General features: G+C 38.7%; 1 long non-coding RNA gene across 1 annotated transcript; it reads right to left on the bottom strand.

Moving 5' to 3' along the window:
* Positions 1–7,862: 7,862 nt before the first annotated feature.
* Positions 7,863–10,397, bottom strand: LOC128131460 (uncharacterized). The gene is made up of 3 exons (XR_008229378.1): positions 9,957–10,397; positions 9,199–9,284; positions 7,863–7,979 (listed from the first exon to the last, which is right to left on the bottom strand). It is a non-coding gene; the product is annotated as an uncharacterized LOC128131460 (long non-coding RNA).
* Positions 10,398–15,505: the final 5,108 nt, after the last annotated feature.

Raw genomic sequence — 15,505 nt, 5'->3', positions numbered from 1 at the left:
TATGTTTCTGGCCTTGTCATTAATGTTGATATAATAGTCTAGGTTAACCTTTGTAATCCATTTTGAAATAATAGACGCGTACTATTTGAGTATTATGTGTTTTGTGTTTATTGCTTAATTATGTAATTTAATTAATTAAGAATAAAATAAGCGTCAAAATTAAAGTATGAGATAAGTCCGATATCTTTACATAAAGTTGTAGTGGTCGAAATGAGGTTTCCGAATATATAAAGAATGCCAAAATCCGAGTTATAACGAAGAAGTTATGATCTGTCGAAGTTTTGCGACAGAACCGGCAACGCTGAATGACATAAAAAGTGAAATTTACGTTAGAGCGATATTTAGCCTTAGTGATCTAAAAGAAAGTCGTAGAGTTCGTTAAACCGAGAGCGTGCATAAAGAGAACGCCCAAATATGACTTCGTATGAGGAAGTTATGATTTTTCTAAGTTTCAACTTAGCAGTATGCAGCCCGAATACTCGATTCGAGATCGAGTGATTGTTGGTTGAAACAATCTAAATGAGAATTGAAGATCTCATTAATAGTAATAAAGCGATATAAAGATAGGCGAGAACGGACGTCGGATAAAGAAGTTATGAATTTATAACGAAGTTTTCCTGTCCCGGCCTACTTAAAATAAATAATAAAAATAAATTCAAAATTAGCCGACGGAGTCTAAACGAAAGTTGTAGAGCGTAGTCTCACCTACGCGTGGATATAAAGAACATCGAAAACGGAGTTCGTATGAAGAAGATCTGAATTTTTGAAGTTTATTAAATAATTAATATTTATTTATTTAATCTTAATTCGGATGTATAAACGAAGGAGTCACCGGACTCATCCGGAGTACGCCCAGTGTACAGCGAAGCTTGACGAAGCCCAGCACTCAAGTACCTCCGATGACGTAAGCGCTGACGATCCGAGGCGTACGCCGCGCGTACCCCGAAGTTACGCCCATCGTAACCCCAAGGATCAGACCCTATAAAAGGGTATGCGAAGCCAGCTTCTTCCATTTACAAACCCTTCCTTTTTCTCTCATCTTTTTCCTCGATTTGCATGTTGTTTATACCCCGAAGCCGCGGTATTATTCCCGAGCCCCGAAGCAAGATCCGAAGCCCCGAGAATCCCGAGAAGTGCGATTCCCGAGCCGAAGCTCTGCCCGCGAGAAGCCCGGTTTTTGTGAAGATCTTCCAGTTCTGCGAACAAATACTACTTCTACAAGCCGTAGTGCTATCTAATCATCTTCTGATCAAGTGAGTGTGTAGTTACTTTCCTCTAATGCATAAATACGAAGTATTTTATACGAAATACGTGTTATGTGTATAATTTTGTTGTTATGTGTGTGAATGTATATTCACTCTCTTCTATCTCATAGATCTGATTTATTTTCTATGAAATACGTGTTATGTGGGTGTACCTCATCTGTTATGTGGAATATATATTGAATGAAAGTGCTATACAGGTTTTAAACTATGTATCAAAATATATATTTTTCTCTACTAATGTGTTGGGTAGAACATGGGTAGATAGTTGATGCGTGATAAACATATAAGAGGCGTCGTTGTTGTCGTTGTTGATCTAGTTATTCAGTGGAGTATGGATAATGACCACGGACTCTTTCTAGACAATCCTGTGGAACGCTAGCAGGCTCATAACCTGTAGGTGATGTGAACGATGTGTTCACCGGTGTACTCTATCCCCCTCATGGTTGCCTTTAGGACATTTATTGCTAAGGAAGCCCCTTTGCGGTAATGTCCGTCCCGATGAAATCCTAGATTAGGTCCCTTGTAATAGATGTTGTTTTAGGGACGTAATATGAGGATAACGGGAATGGGTAATCGGGTTATTGTTGGTTGGTGAATTAAATATAATTATTTATTTTGGGTTGAAACCCCTATATGCTCACCAAGCTCCCAAGCCTGACCCACTCAGTCTTATTTGTATTACAGGAACTGAAGCAAGGGCATAAGATGGATGAATCATCGAGTTGTTTTGTTTACAAGTCTGTATATGTATATATTTGTTGAATGACTTGTAATGTTATCGTTATGCTTTTGGCCTGTTTATCGGAACATGACATCCCGAATATTGTTATATAATGAAAAATGCATCTCTTGATGAAATGCTTTGATAAACTTTATTTTATCATATTTTGTTTTGGGAACAAATTCTGCAACTCTTTTAAATCAAAAGGATTTAGTCTGAAAATTATTTTAAAAGCATAAATGAAAACGGTCTTTTCTGGCTGTGATTTTAGGGATGTCAAAACTTAGTAGGCGGGGCCCATTATGCGAGTGTGATGAAACTCGTATCTCAGTGGGTGGTGCCCGTTATGCACGTATGGGTAGGGCCTGTATCTTAATGGGAGAGGCCCGTTATGCGAATATGGGCGGGCCCATATCTCAGTGGACGGGGCCCGTTATGCAAGCGTAGGTAGGGCCCATTATGTGATAAGTTATGTATGGTATGTGGTATCTTGGGGAACTCACAAAGCTTTGTGCTTACGGTTTTTAGTTTATGTTTTGGCTACTTCAGTTTTCAAATGGAAGAGCTCGAGATGGTTGCAGGACACACAACACATGTTTCCACATTCTGTGATTTACTCTGATTTGATGATATTTTGATAAATCTAGATTACTTTGGTTTCAGGGAAATGATATGTATTAATGATTTATTTAGTTAAAAACGAAAAAATTTAAGGTATTATTAGTGGGACGTTTCAAGTTGGTATCAGAGCCTTGGTTTGAGGTATCCGGGCACACTCTTGGGTGTGTCTGAACTGAAATTGAGGATTCGGTAAAGTTTTTCAAAAAGAAATATATTTTTAGAAAGGGGTTCTTCTGAAAGAAGAAAAGGTGTGGTGCATGAAAACAACCGAGCTCAAGAAAGTTTTCCCAAATTTCCCATACATGTTATTTAATATGCTTCGATCTGTGAATATGTGAATCGCACACTAGTTAGGGCTAAGGATCTGCCCAGTTTTTGCACAATAGAATGCTACGAAAGATACCTTGTATGCCTATTGTATGAGATTGTAGACTTGCATGCTAGTTCTAATTAGCTAGTGATAGGATGACCTGATATGGAATGCCTGGTAGCCTAGGAAGCATGGGATGTTGGATTGGGTATGAATTGTGGACTTCTATAATCCTTCAAGAAGGAGGATCCTATTGTTAGTTCATGTCATTTAGGATCGAACGAGGAGCTCAGGATTCCATCAGATGCTTTTCAGGTATGTTATCTTCAGTTTTCTTTTGGGTTCTTATCAGGAATTTGTATTGCGTTGGAATTTTTCTTGGGTTTGGGTAAGTTATATCTCGGGCTGGTTTTCTGCTATTCTCTAGGTTATCAAGGATTGTTATATGTCATTTTGCATGTTGAGAGTCTTCAATGAATCATTAGAGGGTCATATCTTGTTGTGTGGGTTTCAGCATGTTCAGTTGTTGATCCGAGTTTATGTTGGAATCAAATAAGGGGTATTTCTAGAAAGATCTATTTTCAAGATTAGCGGGTTAGTTCTCCAGTGAAGTCAAGGTTCAGTTGTTTTTTCTTTGATCTAGTGGGATCGGCAATCGTCTATGAATGAACTTTTAGGGTTTAACCACTACCTTTACTAGGAGAGGAGCGGTAGTAGGAAGATGGCGGTGTTAGTCGCATGAGTTATTTGGTCATTGGAGATGTCAGGGGAGTTGTATGTTTGCATGGGTTGTAGGCGGTTAGAGTTTAGTTGTTCTTCGAGAATGGAAGTTGGGGTGAAGATTTGTCAGTTCAGGGCAAGGGATATGTTTTTTTTAGTCATCAACATTATAACTCAACGAATTCATATGGTATCATGGGAAGTGATTTGGATTATCAGACTGGTTAAGATCTCAAGATTATTCTTCCAGATTTCAGAAGTTGGGCGATCATTGAGTTGGCTAGTAATGGAATGTTGGTATTGATTTACATAGGTCATAGGTCGTTTTGATGGGTTTTGATCAGAGCAAACAATTATATGTGTGCATGCAACCGCAATTGTTGGATCAATATTTTCACTATTAGACATACAAGCATTGAACCCAAAAAACTAGAAACCCTAGCACGCATCTAATATTTTCGAAATTTACAAAATAAGGATTAGAACACATACCTTTATTGTTATATATTAATAACAATGGATTCCTTGAAGATCTTAACTTTGAGAAAAAGTGCCACAAATGTAACACCTCTAATGGCTCACAAACACACCAAGGCAAGAGGATAATTATGAGTGAGAGGAGAGAGGAGAGAGTTGCTCAAAGTTTCTGCTCTTCTAAGATTTCTTAAGATAGCCGAAAATTAGGTGGGGTGATGACCCTTTTATAGTTAAGGTTGCTTAGTCCCAAAACTAGGGTTTGAAGGTGGAAACCCTAATTTCCAGCTTAAAGCCTAAGCAGCCCATGGACTTCCCATCTTAAGGCCTTGGCCGAAAATCCCTAGGGCCTCCTTAGAATTTTCACCCAACCCTATTTAGGATGATCCAAGAGCCCAAACCATAACTACTAATTAATTGCAAAACAACCCCTGAACTTTTAATTAATTCCTTTCATCCAAAAATTAATTCCAAATTAATTTCCGATCAAATATTAATTAAACAACATGATTTCTAATAACAAATTAATAAATCATTTTATATACTAATTTATTATTCCAAATAATAAATTAAGCCTCTTCCTAAATTAATTATCCTGTGTAGTTGCTAGTGTAAAGGCAACCCAAAAGGATTGTGCTCCTATCAATTCAAGTACATATCAGTTATAGTTATGGTCTTAGAGACCTAATCCAACAGGTTCATACTATATGAGGTGGTCGCGTTGGGAAACCATCAAGTTTTAAGAGATGAGAGAGCTTCGTCGAATCCAAGTGGGGGAGAATCAATCAGAATATCTAGATGTTTGGAAGGGTGTGGAACTAGGGCATGTTTCACATCCTGGCCAGGATAAAGGGTCTAATTAATGGTTTGGTCTAGGCTTTCAATGTAATAGGTTCTTTTGAGTCAATATGCAGGTTTTGGTAGCTTTTGTGTAGTTTACGGCCACAAACCCAACGCCGGCCAAGGTCCTGTATATATAGAGGTGTGCTAGGTCATTTAGTGGTTGTTGATGCAACAGACTTCATGGCCGCTATTCCACAAGTTGAACCAGAAGTTTTTCCTAATACAAGCATGTGCAAGCTTGTTTTCATTCTTGTTTCTACATGTTCTCTATTATTATTGATTGTGTTTGTTGTTTGATCACTGGTAAGATCCGTTTCAGGACCTTACAATTGGTATCAGAGCAAGGATTGTATCAGTCAATTTTGTCAGATTTAGAGCTTATTTGATATTATTTTCAAAATATTTTTGCGTTTTTGGATAGATATCTGAAAATTAAGGGGGGTTTGATCTTCGCGTTTTTCATAAAAACGGATTTTTGATCGAGTTTTGGAGCAACAAGGGGAAAAAAACCGTTGTTTTTGGTCGTAATTAGCATGGGGGTGGTGGCATTTGCGGCTAGCAGGTAGGGTTTCCGGAGTTTACTTCCTGAGTTTGCAGTCCTAGGAGCTTGCGGTCCGAGATTACGGCCCTTCGGTTTACGGACCTCGCACGTGTACGGTCCGAGCTTGCAGTCTACGGAGTTTGCGGTCCAGCTGCGTGTTCGAGCCTTGTTCAGCGAGTCCAAAGTTCGCGGCCAGCAGGAGTCCTCGCCTCGCAGCCGCCTCCTCGCATAGCAGCTGCTTCCTCGCCTCGCATCGCATCTAAAAAAATTGGGAAGCGGATTTGGGGGTGCTTGGGATCGAACCCGGGACCTCTGGTTCATAGACCCACCGCCCTAACCAACTCCTCTAGCAAAATATAAAAAATAATAATATAAAAAGTACTAATAATAATAATCCAGCAGGTAAAAGAATCTTGGGTATTTAAGGAGTTTACAGCCAGAATCATCCTCACTTTTCGATTTCCGGCCGCAAAGTGTCCTCATCTGTCTCTCTCTCTCTTTGAAACTTTTTTCTCGTTTTTCGTAAAAATGCTCTGATAGTTTCGAAGATATCATGTTTTCGATCATGGATATGTGTTTATTTCAGAGATTGAACGATTTTTGAGCCTAAAATCGACGAAAAAGGGTTTGCCGGAGTTTATGGCCCAAGCTTATGGCTGTGAAGAGTTTACCACCCTAAACTCAGTTTGCGGCCACAGGCTTGCGGTCATGAGTTTACGGCCGTAAACTCTCGTTAACCGTAAACCACCCATTGACCATAAACTCCACACTAACCTGAAATTTATTTTTAAAAATTAAAAATTCACTCTTAGGCTCAAAATTAAATTATTTAAAATATTATTTGCTTAAATTTCTCTCTTGTCTTACTTGGTGTGTTTTAGTGCAGATAAAATGGCAGCATTAAAATTTGTATATGTGCACAACCTGAAGATGGTTCTCACTGATCCTCCAGTGGCCCATGGGGACTTCAGATCAATGATTCCTGGATTACTAGAATGCTGTTTGGCCTCTACCATCACTATGAACACTGTTGTTTATCAGAAAATCATTCGGGAATTCTGGCTGACTGCCAAAATGACAAGAGACGATGATGGAGCTGTAACTGTCGATGCGATCGTTCAAGGATGCAAGAATGTTATCGATGAGCCTTTTGTGAGAGAGATCCTGCTGATCAACGACCTTCCGAGCTTTCCCATAGAGATTGGAATTGAAGATGCTCAGAAGATATTAAGGAAGATGGGGTACGAAGGTGATTCTCCACCTACAATGAAGAAACGTCTGCTGCCATATTGGAGATTTCTATCCCACGTGTTCGTGACCTGCATCTCCGGCAGAAGGTCCGGTGCAGATGAAATATCCCTGAGAAACAATGGCACTATTGTTTCTCTTGCTGCGGGGATCAGCTTTAACTTTTCTAGGTTTATCCTGGACGAGTTTGTGTTCAACATTAATGCCACTACTCGGGATACCTTCCTAATGTACCCTCAGTTCATTCAGCTCTTTATCAATAAACAATTTCCTGACTTGGTAAAGGAGGGAGAAACACTCGATGTGAAGTCCTTGGGCCCTAACACCATTGGGCTCATTAAACAAAATCGCAAGGGGAAGGTGATCTTTTAGGGGTTGTATCCATTGGTTAAGTTCGGACGATTTGCTGAGCCGAATGAAGTCACCAAGTCACACAGATCTTCAGATAAGATATCATCGGAGCCCACTTCGTCGGAAAAGGTGATCTTAGAAGGAGATGTGATCACCATGTCAGATTAAGAAGGAGAAGAGATTGTTGCTCCTACTGTGTCAGTAGCCTAGGAGCATGACCTACAAACAGTCCAAGTTGAAGGAGATTACAATGAAGGGTCTTCCAAGAATACTACTGAGCCTAATCAATATGAAGACCTTGATCTCACAAGTTTTGATAGAGATGAGATTTCAACTAATTTTGGAACTAATGATGATTTTCTGTTAAATGTCAACCTTAACTCGCTACTAGATAATCTCAGTTATATTGCTGACATGGCAACAAAGAGTAGGGATACAGAAGACGTTCTCAAATCAACACCCATAACTACAGAACAAGTGGTTGTTTCTTCAATTCCAATGGTGACAGTGTCAGGGATTCCTCCCCTTTATGTTGCCTCACTTACATCTGAACCACTTCAAGGTGATTTCTCAAAAGACCAGACTTCGCAGCGTCCGTCAAAAGAAGACGACGAGATCCAAGGTTCGGGCATCTGGTGTCACACCCCCGGCCAAGGCGGAACACGCCGAGAGTGGGACCAAGTTCATGGATCACAGATAAACTGAATATATAGCACAAGTACAACGATAAACAAAATAGCATTTGTATTCCATCATTAAGTTTGGATACATGGTTCTTACAGATAATAATAGTACAGTAGTTGCCTTTAACAGATAAGCAAATAATAGGAACAAGCTAGCTAGGTCGTCTACAATCCACAAGTAATCTTCTTCCTGAAAGCCTGTCTGATGATCCCCTAAGAATACATGTAAGTTTGAAAGTCAACACAAAGGTTGGTGAGTGTCACAGGTTTTCTGCTAACGCAGTAATACTTTTAGTAAGTCTAAAAAGTATTATCTTTGTATGTATAACAACAGTTAAATAGCGTTTGCAATGAGTCTTTAAAAGCCAAAATGTATAGTTTGTATAAGTAAACCCATACATAAAACTGTGTTTGTAATGAATCTTTGAAAGCCAAAACGTTATGTTTCATAAGTAATTCCATACTTAAAATTGTGTTTGTAATGAATCTTTGAAGCCAAAACGTTATGTTCCATAAGTAATTCCATACTTAAAATTGTGTTTGAAAGAAACCAAATCCATGGTTATACGGGTAACGAATAAAGTTTTCAGCCAAGGTTGTACTTCACAACCGCAAATACGGATAAACAAACATACCGATATACGGATACAATTATCTGCCAAGGTTGAACTTAACAACCGTAGATACTGATAAACAACAAGTATATTTTGATAATCATACATATAAAGTGTACGATACTTGTTTAAACAGTTGACAAAACTTAGTATAGTGTACACAAGCACATGTATGAGCCTAAGATACAAGTTCTATAACTTGTATAAATGTATAAACCTATATATTTTTGTCATAAACAGACATACGGATATACGGATGAAGTTAAGGTTGAACTTAACAACCACAGATACGGATAAACAGGTAATTGACAAGTATATTTGATAAGCGTACACATTGAAGAGTACAATACTTGTATAACTATATAAACTTATATGTTTCTATGTATGTATGAGGTGGTAACCGGCTATACAGTTTTAGCATAATTTTTGTCGGAACGTATATGGTATTTTTATTAATCGTATTATCTTAACAAAATAACATATAAAAGTATTGAGGTTTAAAACGATTCTGTTTACTTAACATGTAAGCGTTTAAACAATTATTTCTAAAACTGGTAAAGTATTTACACAAAACAATGATATTTTTTTGTGTATTTTGTATGATAAATATTACTTAGTACACATCCCGTAAGTAGTAGCGTGATAAATAATATTTTTGTGTGAATTATATTGCATAAAAACGGCAGTGTTGTTTGTTTAAACAAAGAATTTAGAAAATAGATATATACTAGATATAAAAGTACTACATGTATCCCCCCCCCCCCCCCCCCCCCCGAAAATATGTAAAAGTGGGGCCGTAACACTCACCTTAATGTGTAGTTGTCGAGTAATTGTTGCGAGAAAAAGCGAGATATATTGCCGTGAATACGAATCGTCGAGATTTATTTAGTTTCCTAGAAATATTAACATAAATTAATATGTGAAGAGTTGTTTGGAAATTTAACCAATGTATGGGATCCATTCACGAATTTAAATATATTAAATAGACTAAGGTTGTTAATAATTTCCAAATAAGGAACTAAAATTGTTTATTTAAATTCTAGGTTTGAGTTTAGGATTTATTTTGCAAATAAATCTCTACAGAGGAGTTAAAATAAATAAAATAGACACAGGTTTGAGACTTGGGACTTGTTTTTGTAACAGATTTCCAAGGAGGGTAGGTTTTGAACATTTTAAATGATGTTTTAGGAACCTATGAATAATTTTGTAAACAAATTCTTTGGGAGGGAGCTAAGAATTATTTTGGAATTGAAGTTTGGGACTTAGGGTCCTATTTGTAGAAACCTTTGAAGTGGAGGGGAGGATTGTGTAAATCTTGAAATGGACGTATAAGGTGTGGGGGTTGATTTCGTAACATCAACAAACTTTGAGGGCATTATTTAAGTAAGTAAAATGTAACAAAGAGTAAAATCAATTAAACTCAATTGCACAGGAGGTAATTTACCTTGTGTGTTCATCTACATGAAGTTTCATGAACGATAAAAAAAATGATTCAGGACCTCGTCAAAGCTCAATCATAAAAAAAATGAATAAATAAATAACAAATGTTGGGGATGAGTACTTACAGCGGCAGTATCAACGGCATAAGAGGTGGTGGTATATGATGGGGTTGTGGTGGTTAAGGGTGATGATCAAGAAATCAATAGGAATAGAGAGAAATAAGGAGAGAGAGAACTTGAGAGAAGTGGCTGTGAATTGGTGACTTTAATGGCTTCTAAGAGCTCTTATTTATACTAGAAGAGGAACACATACACTCTTTTGTGGCCATACCTCCAACCAAGCATTGTACCATTTTTGATAGACTTGCACACAAAGAAGAAGAGAGGGGGAGGAAAGAAGAACGTGGGGAAGAAGTAGAAGGGAAGAAAATCTGGACTTTTTACCTTCTTGTGTCACATGTGGGCCCCACATGGGTTATTCCCTCATTAATTGCCCAAAACACACAAAACTGGGTGCCTCGGGATTCGTGCATCGAAAATTCTTTTTGAAAGTACCGTTAGATAGAGTATAATTCAAGGATTCTGGAACATCAAACGGATTAATTTTTGGAGTTACGGATCTCTGGGAAATTGCGTTTGAAATTCTAGGTTTAAACGGCTCGCGGTGTCCGTTTCGCGATTTTTGTGAATATTTTTATTAAAAATATTTTGAGTGTGAAATTAAATATTAGACTGTAGCCTGAGTCCAAAAACGCTCTCGAAAATCCCATCAGCAAATCGTAAGGGCCTCAACGGATCGATTCAGTTTTACGCGATTAAAGAAAAACAGTGTTTTACTGTCTGTTTTCTTAAAACTCACGTATCTTTTGCATACGAACTCTGTTTTGGATGTTCTTTATATTTTTGGAAAGAGAGGAAAATGTAGTATGATATTTTAATTTTTGTTTTGCTCAAAACTACGTAATGCAAATTTTTAGTTTTTCAAACGCATTAATTAGCGTTGCCGTTTAAGCGGTTTGATTCGGATTACAGTTTACACATTTGGAAGTAAGGTATCATCTGATATCATGTAATAATTGAAATAAAATTATTTATTTTACCTTAGATGTACTAAAACTCAATAATTTGGATTAACATGAGATTCACGGATAGATTGGCGGTTATAATAATAGCCCTAAATTATGGGTTGTCACATCTGGATTCTAGCTTGTCTCAGGGCTTGCCATTTACTCCAACTGCCACTCCTGTTATTGTAACTACAGAACCTTTACGTGAAGGCCCTATCACATTTTTTGAAGTCGGTGGCTCCTTTGTTCCACCAGGATTCTCTCCTCCAAGAACAGATCTCGATGCGGCCTCTGTGTGTTTGGCCTTGCATCTTGCTCAAAAACAAGCTGCCACACCTTCTTCTATGGGTAAAGGAATTGCTTTTAGAGAAGGTCAGTCAAGAGAAGATGACTCCGTGATTGATGAACTTTAGAAGAGAGTAAATGTGTTGGATCAGAAAAATATTGAGCTCAGCATTCGAGTTGAAGATCTCTTGAATGAGAATACAAATTTGATGTTTCAAGTTTCTGATCTCCAAGAAGATAAGGCAATAAAGTCCAGGAAAATCTTTGAGCTCCAAGATCATTTCAATCTTCTGACCTCCAGCTATTATAATCTCAAGAAGAAGCTTGAAGAAGACTTTGGTGATAAGTATAAGACATCCGCATATGAGTATAGAATCGATCTTCACTCTCAGGCTCATCCTATTGTCGTGCCAACTGCTCAGACTTCTCGAGTGGTGAATCGTTTTGAAGAAGAGGCTGCTCATGCTCCACATGTTGCAGAGATTATTCGAGATAAACAAGTCGAACCTCCGAGAAGGGAAAACTCTTGTTCAAGAGGAGTTCCCACAAGAATGTACCATGAAATCAATCCACAATCACTGTTATGGATCTCGAAGCCGTCAGGTTTAGAGACACGTATGGTGATCAGTTAGGAATCGTATCTTGGGGTTTTCATGATCCCCTGAAAATGTGGATTGTTTGCAGAAAGAACAACAATACAGAGCTCTATAAAGATTGTCATGATTTTAATTCTTGGACCAGGTGGATCTTTCAGAGTTGTCTCAATCTCCCTTTTTCAAACCCGATGGATACTCAGAAAGAAACTAGCGTCAAACACTTTTTGGAAGGTCAAGTAAAGAAGGGTTTTCCATCTATGAAGACTGCTAAATTTTTGATAAAGTAGTATCCTGATGTCATTGATCCCAAAACTGGTAATCCACTCCAGGTGGTGATGTGGCCTGCTACAAATCAGGTCAAACAAATTCCTGTTCTTCAAGATTACTCGGATGGACCCTTAAGCTCTATGCTCTACTGGGTATTTGATGAAACCACGACATCTGTTGTCATCAAACTAAAGGAGGGATGCATTCGTTTGTATGATAAAAGGGATTTGTTCCAGTTTAGTAAACGGGACATTCATCATTTAAGCCATTATCAAATCAGGGCTGCTGAGGAGATATTTGAGTCAGCCGCGAAAGAATACACCACTATGGTTGCTGAGATTATTAACAAGTGGATGTGGAATAGAGCTGTGGGGCTAGACAATGTGATTATTGTGGACAAAGATTGACTTCAAGCTAGCACCAAACCAAGGGGGAGATTGAAGGGTCTAATTAATGGTTTGGTCTAGGGTTTCAATGTAATAGGTTCTTTTGAACCAATATGCAGGTTTTGGTAGCTTTTGTGTAGTTTACGGCCAACTATGAATTTACGGACGTAAGCCTGTTAACGACCATAAACCTAAGGCCAGCCCAAGTCCAGTATATATAGAGGTGTGCTAGGTCATTTAGTGGTTGTTGATGTCACATAGTTCACGACTGCTATTCCACAAGTTGTACCAGACATTTTTCCTAATAGAAGCATGTGCAAGCTTGTTTTCATTCTTGTTCTCTATTATTATTGATTTTGATTGTTGTTTGATCACTGGTAAGATCCGTTTCAGGACCTTACACAGGAAGACAGACGACCCGAGTGGCCGTTTAGATTGTGATTCTGTAAGTGGGAGTTCAGGAAACTTCCAACTGTTGATCAGCGTCTTCCTTGTTAAGCATAGCAGGCTTGTGGTTGAGTACAGGTTGAGGGTTTGGGGATTCAAAGTGTGACCTGAACACCTGACTGGGTGTAGGTTTCGACTCAGGAGGCATGTGGTTGTGATAGTTAGGGTACGTTAAGGCCATGGGTTGTAACCATGGTTGGTTAGGAGTGTTTTAAGACTGTGATGGAATTGTAGCATTCACCAGTTCCAGGTAAACTATCGGTGGAGGTGGTCATGAGCATCAAGTGGGAATCAGTTCATACCGTAGGCATGTTGGTTAGTATTGTTGAGGAATATCTTTATGTTCTGAGTTGAGGACCATTGGGATCTTGGGCAGATTTGGACATGTATAGCTCTCGAGATGTGACCCGTGGGCGAGGTCGATCCATGGTATAGTTTTGGTGGGACCCGTGAGCGAGGCCTATGTGATTTTAGCAATTTAGGTGAGATGTGGTAGAGACTGTTGGGTCAAGGTTTGGATCTTGAGTTGCACGATTAAGTGGCTGGTCAGGGTGTGACGCAGAGGGGTTTATTGACTGGGTAGCCTTGTTATTTGGACTCTTGGGAACCTGGTGGTGGGACCAGGTGCAAGACTGGTAGTCTCAGTGATGGTTGGGAACCTTTATATCTCGGTCTAGTAAGGGGTTGAAGTGAATAACAAGGTTTTTGGTAAAATACAAGTGCATATTCGTGGATCTCAGGATATGAGTTAAGTATCAAGTTGGTTTTAGGTAAAATATCGAGTTGGGAATCGCGCATGATTATGTGCATGTTTTCCTTCTAATGGAATAAGAATAGGGGTATCTTTATGATAGGTCAAGCCATTATGATTGTGTCTTGGATTGGTTCTAAATGTGAAGGGCATCAAAGATAAGTCAAGGTGGTATTATTGATTTGGAACTTGTGTGTTGAGTCGTTTGTTATTTGGAGGATATGCTAGGTCACTTGCAGTTTGGATTAAACAATCACATAGTAAATGATTTGACTCTGTTGCACAGCTCTCGTCTGAGTCCAACTGTTTTAGGGATGAATCCTCTACTCGATGGATTATACGAGCCTTCTATCAAGTATATGCGTTCAGCAACACTAATTCGTATGTGATTTTGTTTTTTACTGGGAACCTCGAGTTATCATAAATTGAGTAGTCAGTTAGGTAATAAATAGAATGGAGTTAGAAATGGTTCAATATGGGCGGTCTGTCAGGAAGTCAGACCATCTCGATATTCCAAACTTTAGTTTGAGTAGGTGTGGTTATTTTGCAAGGGATTATTTTCAGGTGGAGAAATGATTCGTTCATCATCGGTTTGAAGAGCTCTGCTAGGTTTGGTTTCGGTTTCCTTAGGAAGGTTGTGGTATGCTCAGGACGTGGCCATGAGGCTCAAGTCGTCTGGTGTGCCGGGGATGGTAAGGAATGATTTTGAGGACGAAATCTAATTTAAGTGGGGAGAGTTATAAGGCCCTTTTTCGAATCGTTTCCACTTAGGGGTGGTGATCAATGATTTGGGTATTAGCAGTCTTAGGACCTTTGAAGAAATGATATGTGGACTCATTTGCAATGGATGATGAAATTTGGATGATCCAAGTTTTCGGATTGTGTTAAGAGCTAAAGGGGTATTTTGGTAATATGTCAGTTAGGGCTTTTATGGAAATTGGATTTTCGCTCGGGATATGGTAAGGCAGGTTTGAGCTGATTTAAGCGTAGAGCTTCTTGTTACCTTTTCATGGATATAAGGATCGTCAAAATTAGATTGATAATGAAGAAGTTATGGCCTTCAGAGTATATTAGGTTAAGGGGGTTAAGCAGTATGCGGGGCGTACATATGTGTATGTGTGTCGTACTATTTCTAAAGCCTATATGTAGGGCGTACAATGATGTACGCGAGTTGTACTGATACGAGGCAGGATCACGCCTTCGGGTACGTATGTGGGGCACACATGCAACATATTGAAAACAATAATCTTGATGATGTACCCTATATAAGATCAATAAGTCTTTGGGGTTGGCCTCATTACCAGCCTCCAAGTTCTCAAAACCCTAGAAATCGTCCTTTAGCCTTCATGATGGTCTTTTTAGCTCATGGTGTCCTCTTTTGGTATGTTTTCGTCCATATACAAGAAATAGAAGATTGGTGCAAGGTTGTGGATCAAGGAAGAGCTTATGGATCTTGATTATGTGCCTCATTTCTATCTTGTTTGAGGTATAAAGCTATAAACTTGATCATTGATGTCTTAGATCTATCATTCATGAGTTTAGTTCCTTTTTTACCCCATGGATATGATCTAGTGGCTTGATGCCACTCCAGAAGCTTTGAGTTTCCCTCCTGTAATTTCTGAGTTTCAAGGTTCATAAAGTTGGCACCTTTAGGGCTCAAACCCATCCATGCATGAGTTTGGGTCCTTTTCATTATGGTAGAATATATTTTGAGGTTGGGTCTTGTTCGGGTATGCAAAGTCACGAAGTCAGTGACTTTATGGTTGTAGACATTTATTGGACTCAGATATATGTGGTTTAGAATTCCAGATTTCTACATTAAAAGCTTAAAGGAAGGATTTAGCTTATTGGGTGAGTACGTTGGGCGTACAAGTCT

This window comes from Lactuca sativa, chromosome 1 (genome assembly GCF_002870075.4).
Source record: "Lactuca sativa cultivar Salinas chromosome 1, Lsat_Salinas_v11, whole genome shotgun sequence".
Lineage (NCBI taxonomy): Eukaryota > Viridiplantae > Streptophyta > Magnoliopsida > Asterales > Asteraceae > Lactuca > Lactuca sativa.
Note: the sequence above shows the minus strand (reverse complement) of the source record. Positions and strands in the feature narration are given on the sequence as shown.